This window comes from Lampetra planeri, chromosome 58 (assembly GCF_965212315.1).
Source record: "Lampetra planeri chromosome 58, kcLamPlan1.2.h2, whole genome shotgun sequence".
Classification (NCBI taxonomy): domain Eukaryota; kingdom Metazoa; phylum Chordata; class Hyperoartia; order Petromyzontiformes; family Petromyzontidae; genus Lampetra; species Lampetra planeri.
The window spans coordinates 4,621,417-4,629,285 of record NC_136164.1 but is presented as its reverse complement, the minus strand read 5'-3'; positions in this window follow the sequence as shown (position 1 = coordinate 4,629,285).

Genomic DNA, 7,869 nt, shown 5'->3' with positions numbered 1-7,869 from the left:
AACACTCGGACACGGACAATTGCTAAGGTTTGTCACGTGAACGAAACGTGCCAATTCGTTGCTAGTTCAGCACACCGGTTCGTTGGAGAGTAAACCCACAATGCGTCGTAGTCCGGGGCGGGTGGTGCGAACCAGACCCTGATTACGAAGTCACGGGGCAGCTGGCCTGAGCGATGGAATCGAGCAGGGCGCAATGTGCTTCGTCATGAGGGCGCACGCAAGGTCGCGCGGCCACCGTCCGCATGAGCCGGTTATTGCCGGCGAGCCTGCCAAGCGGTCCGCGTGGCTGTGGACACAGGCGGCCCACATGCCCGCGGGGGGAGCGGGGGGGGGAGAGGCGGTAGTGTAGTGACGGTTCACGTTTTAAGTGACGTTTTCTTGAACGGGGTGAGAACTCAAGAAGCCACGATTCCTCTCACAATTGCCAAGAGTGACCCGGAGCCATCGGTCTGCCAGTCGAGGGCGGGCGGGTGGGTGGGATGAGTGTGTGTATGATGCGATGCTGCTGTGTAATCCCAGTCGAGTAATTTTGCGGTTGTTTAAGAGTTCGAAATTGGCAAATTTAGAATCGTGATCTTTATTTTATCCCGGAGAAATCCGATGAGCTGTGAAGCTACTTTTTTTTTTGTCACAGATGTCCTCTAAAATGTGGAACCTGACTCCGTCGGGGGGACCTTTAGCGCGCACGGCGGAGCGGGTGGCACGTAGTGCTCGTGTGGTTAATGCACCCGCAGTACCAATCGTCACGCGAGTTCGATTCCTTGTCAGTTCGGTGGTGAATATCGGAATCGTTCCGGTACGTGTACAAGGTCAACTAAACCTTGAAAACTAGGGGCGCTGGGGTGAACAGATGTTAACTACCTCGCCTGGTATGCAAGAGGTCGTGGGTTCGATCCCAACCCTGACGCCTGCTGCTGTATATTTGGAGTTTGCGTGGTCGTGGGATTTTTCTCCGGGTCCTCCGGTTTGTCCCTCTGCATTTAGAAACATCACGCGTTTAGAGTATTTGGTCGCGATACATTTCCACGTGGTGATGATGATGATGATGAGCCACTTCGTTGAGCTATCATTCGTGAAAGCCAGGTCGCTACTGACAAAGAGCTATGTTGTAGCTCAGTTGAGTTTTTGTTCTTTTAGCATTATGTTGCGGGTGTGTAAGCATCTGCAATGGGGAGACAAAGGTGGCCGGGCGTGATGCTGGCCACACCAATTCCTCTTGTGCCATACCGGCCTGAATAAGTGCTCACTAACAGGACTTGCCCCAATGGCCTGTACGGCTATGCGGGTGGTATTAACACTTGATACAGCTAATCTGGCTGTGACGGTCCCACCTGATGACGGAGACTTGTGTTGCCTCCGAAACGTCGTGATTTTTGTTTTTATTTTATTTTACTTTCTACGTGACTTTACCGAAAAAACCTAAGAAGATGATTCCTTGCAGTCACGAAAGCTTCAAATCTAGAATTTATCGTGAAACCCGCGCGCTTGCCAATGCCACTCTTCAGACATATCATGGGTGATGCTGCACCACGTTGTGGCTTGCACAATCAATGGCACTCGCCCGATTCCCGGACTCTATGGAGATGTCTTTCGGAAATGTTATTATTGTTTTTTAAACGACTGAAATATTTTGTAAACGGCGCTTTTACATGGTACGAAACACTAAAGCAATACTGTATCGGACTTGTAGCGATGTCCACGCGTGTTAAAGAATAACCCCCTCCCCGCCCCGACTCAACTTTGCACAAAAGGAAACCAATACTGCACTGCCAATCACTGAGATTCCCGCTGTGAAAAGGGATTGCCAGTTCAGTTCTCCGTCCCAATGGAAGTGTTCAACTTGACATGGGGGAGGGGGGGGGGCAATAAAGTCACGTAGGTAAAAACCTACATGACTACCGAAAAAAACTTAAAGTATGGATCCTTGCAGTCACGAAAACTTCAAATCTAGAATTAGGACCTCTCCTTTCTCCCGCTGTACGGCGACGGGGGTAGTCGATCGTCGGTGTTTATCTGTCCGCGTCGAGGTTTTGATGAGCGAACCGTGGCGGGGGGCTTCAGGAGTCTCCTGAAATCCCAGGTGGCCAGGTGGGGGAGAGGTCAGCGTGCTGATCTTTGCAACGGCTGCCGTGAGCCCTGGTCGCCGATGGCTGCAACAGTAACAAGCCCTATGAGATATCTCCTTTACCGGTGGCAAAATATAGTAGTAGATTTTTACCCTTTAAACTGGTTCAAAAACTGACACCTTTATACAAGGCATCATGTTTGCAATAACCACAACACAAGCAGTCAAAATGCAAACAAAAAGAAACAACTCTGATAATGATATGCACTGTCCTTGAAATTGATTGGTCCACACCCGAGACAGCTTTCTTTAGAGCCTAGTCTCCATTGGTGTTGGACCAGTTGACGCCAAAAGGCGTTGTTTCTTTTTGTTTGCATTTTGACTGCTTGTGTTGTGGTTATTGTAAACATGATGCCTTGTATAAAGGTGTCAGTGTTTGTACTAGTTTAAAGGGTAAAAACCTACTACAATAACAAGCCCGTCGAAATTAATTTTGGCGAAGAAAATGCCAGCTCTGTCACGCGACGCACATTATTACTGCCTTGCGCGCAGCCGGGGTTGGAGAGTGCTGCTTACCACTCTGTGTGGACCAGAGGTCAGCTGATTGAGGGCACCTCAGAAGTAGCTCTGTGGTGTCCGCCTCTCACCGGCGGTTCTCTGCTCCGTGCAAGAATTCCGCAATGGATTATCCGTCGTCTCGTGCGGTGGACGCCAGGAGCGCAGTTGGGATGAAGTCGGGGTGAAAAATCACGATTTAATAACAAGCGCCTGGAACGCGTTTGGCCTGGCGCCACGGCTCGCCGCTGCCGGGCCTCGAGGTCGCAGCTCCCGTCGCTGATCGCTCTGGGACGGATGTGATGCACGTAACATCGTAATGTCACAGCATTGTGATGTCGCACTTCGTTACACGCAAAGTGTGCTCGTCGCAAACAAACCACAATTACCTTGGCTGATCTCGTCAAGGAGCGATCGACCATCATCACGTGAACTCCGCTCATCCTCGCAGCAGCAGCAGCGGCGGAGGCTTTTGGCTCGGCCGTCGAACAAAGACTGAGGTCACCCACCGCGTCGTTGCGCGGCGCTTTCAGATGCGCTTCTGCGGCCGTCTGGAACGCTCTTCCCAAGGAAGCCACCGGGAGCTGTGCACTTTAAAATCGTCGACATTGAGAACCTACTTTTTTAGAGCTGCTTGTTGTTGTTGTGTTTAGCTTGTTGTCCTCCCCCCCCCCCACCGCCCCGCACCTGCGATTAGCCATGACCGGCCACGCGCGGTGTTCGACACCCGGACAAGTTGACGACCGTCGCCACGTTAAACAAATCACACATCGCACCGCGACAAAGCCACCGATGTGCCGAGGTGACCCCGGCTCACGGCACTTGGCCGACTCACCCTGACTCGGGGGGGGGGGGGGGCAGCGAAGTAAGCCGCACACCCCCCCCCCCCCCCCCCCCCCCAGATTCGGCACGGTGGCACAATGACTTCTCTGTACGGTGTTGCGGTGCTTAATCTCCTTTTAATTGACGTTTTGTGCAAACGGCCTTGTAGGCCCCCCCCCCCGTACACCGCTGCTGCACCGAGCGGCCGCTGTTGTTTCTTGTTGTTGTTGGTTGTTGTTTTCATACTCTTTAGTTCTTTCGGTAAAGTCACGTAGGTAAAAAATGAAAAAAATAATAATAAAAAAATCAAATAATAAAAATCTTTTTTATTATTTTTATTTTATTTTAATTTCATTTTTATTAATTTCTATTTTATTTTTACCTACGTGACTTTACCGAAAAAGTAAGAGTATGAATCCTTGCAGTCACGAAAGCTTCACATCTAGAATTGTTGTTTTCACTCCACGCGCCAATGGGGGTGAAATCTCTTCAAATCCACCACCCACCCACAACCCCACAACGCCTCTCGTCCATCCAGCGGTACGATCGGCAGGTCACGAGAGGTGGGATTAAAGTGCGGGCAGGTCACGTGAGGTGGGGTTAAAGTGTGGGCAGGTCATGTGAGGTGGGGTTAAAGTGTGGGCAGGTCACGTGAGGTGGGGTTAAAGTGTGGGCAAGTCACGTGGGGTGGGTTAAAGTGTGGGCAGGTCACGTGGGGTGGGGTTAAAGTGTGGGCAGGTCATGTGAGGTGGGGTTAAAGTGTGGGCAGGTCACGTGAGGTGGGGTTAAAGTGTGGGCAAGTCACGTGGGGTGGGTTAAAGTGTGGGCAGGTCATGTGGGGTGGGGTTAAAGTGTGGGCAGGTCATGTGGGGTGGGGTTAAAGTGTGGGCAGGTCACGTGAGGTGGGGTTAAAGTGTGGGGCAAGTCACGTGGGGTGGGTTAAAGTGTGGGCAGGTCATGTGGGGTGGGGTTAAAGTGTGGGCAGGTCACGTGGGGTGGGTTAAAGTGTGGGCAGGTCACGTGGGGTGGGGTTAAAGTGCGGGCAGGTCACGTGGGGTGGGTTAAAGTGTGGGCAGGTCACGTGGGGTGGGTTAAAGTGTGGGCAGGTCACGTGGGGTGGGTTAAAGTGTGGGCAGGTCACGTGGGGTGGGGTTAAAGTGCGGGCAGGTCACGTGGGGTGGGTTAAAGTGTGGGCAGGTCACGTGGGGTGGGTTAAAATATGGGTATCCCCCCGCCACCGTCCCCGCCCACCGTCCCCGCCACCGTCCCCCGCCACCGTCCCCGCCACCGTCCCCGCCACCGTCCCCGCCCCACCTCACCCCCACCTCACCCCACCTCTTCCACACGAGGTCTGGCTAGCTTAGAAGAGAAGGCTAAAATAATCTCTCTCCTCTCTCTTTCGTGAACGGCCTCTGTCGGGCGCGGCGCAAAAAACGAGGCATTCGCAGGGCTGCACCTTTAACTTTCTACCTTGTGTCCCTGTGGCCCCGTGCCACAGTTTACATTCGTGCATCGGCGCGTGTTTTTTTTTTACGTGAATTCAAGACAAACAAGTATAACCCGTAAAAACAAAGTTTTTCACTATAAATCCTTTATATGCGTGGCGGCTAGAGTCCTCTCGTCCTCTGGCTTGAGATGGCTGCCACCTATGGGTCAGATGATTGCATTGCACCATTAAGCAATTGGTAATTAAATATAATATTTTTGTCCTAAAAAGTGTACAATTTTGGAAAATAATTTTCACGAACATTAATTGTCACGCACAACGAGTCTGTGTGGAAAATGTCAGCTCGATTGGATCACGGGAAGTGGGTTAAAAAACGACCGAAAGATTTGCACGGTCGTAAGCAAGCAAGCAAGCAAGTGAACTTAATATAAAGGATTTAAAAAAAGGTGTTGACCTGTAATGTGAACACCGTCCTGTGACTTTTGATTCCCCGACGCTGAATTTGACGGTGGAAGTGCTCAAACAGAGTCGTATTTGCTCGCCCCGCTGTATTGCGAGCCGCTTACCGATGTGGCATTTTTGCCCGAAATCATATTTAACCTTCGAATGAATTCCGAGTTTCGGGTGCGCGGAATGAAATGCGTACGTCGCTCCCAAAAAGAACACAAGAATACTTTAGCGAGGAATCACGTTCCGCGTCAATCGCACGCGGTGCCTGTGGTGAACATGCAAACACAAACATGCTCTGACAATTCTAGATTTGAAGTTTTCGTGACTGCAAGGATCCATACCCTTTGGTTCTTTCGGTAAAGGTCACGTAGGTGAAAAACATAAAAAAACATTAAAATAAGAATCAAATAAAAATAGAAATGACTAAATTAAATCACGACGTTTCGATTGCAACACAAGCAATCATCATCAGGGTGTGGAAATGGCTAAATTAAATCACGACGTTTCGATTGCAACACAAGTAATCATGATCAGGTGTGATATCCACACTTGTGTTGCAATCGAAACGTCGTGATTTAATTTAGCTATGTTTTTATTTTATTTTATTCTTTTTTCACCTAAAGTCACCTACGTGACTTACGAAAGAGCCAATGAGTATGCTTTGACAATATGCTGTTACTTGAATTGTCTTTGAAACCGATTTGGCCTCGACCAGAGGTCGCAAACGGTTTTGATTCCTTACCCGTACCCGGCCGCACCAGGGTCGCAAATGGGTACCCGGCCGGGTACGGGTACGGGTACCCGTTCCCTACCCGTACCCTACCCGAAATGAGTGACAAACGGTGACTCACCAGTGACTCACGGCCTACCCCGTACCCGGCCGCACCAGGGTCGCAAACGGGTACCCGTACCCGGCCGGGTACGGGTAGCCGGGTATCGGATAGGGTACGGGTATCGGGCACCCGGTTGCGACCTCTGGCCTCGACCGAAGACAGCCTTCTCGATGGCCTCGTCTCTCCACCACTGTTAGACAGGAGGACGACGACAACGCCGAAAGGCAAACAGCGGTTTGAACATCTCAACACCGATTTAAAGCTTTTCGTGACTGCAGGGATGCATCTTCTTTGTCCTTTCGGTAAAGTCACATAGAAGGGAAATATTTATTTTTATTTTATAGTTTTATTTTTAGTATTTTATTATTTCCCTTCTACGTGACTTTACCGAAAGAACCAAGAAAGATCTTAACACCGGTTTCATTGGCAGAAAGGGGCAAAACGTATCTTATTTTTTTTGACACTGGCAAAAAGGTAATTGTGCGTGAACTCTGATTTCGCGAAGTGTCCTTCTAGATGGTAAGGAACCAAAAAAAAAAGAAGTGTCCGATTTTTAACCGCGTTATATCACTTTAATTTAAAGAGCGCTGCACTATACAAAACGTATTTTTGAAATGACTTGTTTTGTACTTTTTACAAACAATGCGGTCAATGTGTTTGTATTTGCACATACGTCACTGGAAGTTCCTGAATTGTTTCGAGAATGTCATAAAAAATGCCTTTGTCGGCATCACAAACTCTCGTTTCAGAAGTGTTCCTTGCTACATCAACATCCGCATGGCCCCCCTTGACGTGGTGACCGAGGGATAGGGTGGGGGGGGGGGTTTGGGTTAGATCGCGGAAATATAAATGTGTCGTGAAACCCGCCACCATCCGGCACAGCCAATTAGTAAACAGAAGGTGGCCAATTCGTTACTGGTACAGCACACATGATGTGTTGGAGAGTAAATAAGTAATCTCGAATTTAAGCTTTAGTGACTGCAGAAATTACTATACTCATTGATTCTTTCGGTAAAGTCACCGTATGTAGAAAATAAAATAAAATTTTAAATAGAATTAAAATAGACGGTTCGAACGCAACACAAGGTTTCGTGACTGCAGAATAAAATTACATTTAAAATAAAATAAAAAATACAAATAGACGGTTCGAACTCAACACAAGCTTTCGTGACTGCAGAATAAAATAACATTTAAAATAAAATAAAATTTAAAATAAAAATAGACGTTTCAAACGCAACACAAGCTTTCGTGACTGCAGCATAAAATAACATTTAAAATAAAAATAGACGTTTCAAAACGCAACACAAGCGCTCATCATCCAGGTGGGCGCTTGTGTTGCGTTCGAAACGTCTATTTTAACTTTTATTTTAAATTTTATTTTACTTCTACATACGTGACTTTACCGAAAGACCCAAGAATAAGTACTCTGATTGTAAATGTCGTGGATTAAATAAGTAAAGACATCTGCGTAGGTCAGAGAGCGTACATGTGAATGTTGTGTCGTCAAACCGCCCACCACCCGACAGCCAATTTGTTAAAGTTGCGTCACGTAAACAGAACGTGCCGATAAGTTTGATCACTTGTGCATTCCGTGCCAAATCCGTTACCACTTCAGTACTGCTACTGAAAAGTCGTAACTAATTGCAAACGATTTGTTTAAGCGACAAGATCCTTGCTACTTGGCCGTGCCGGGTGGT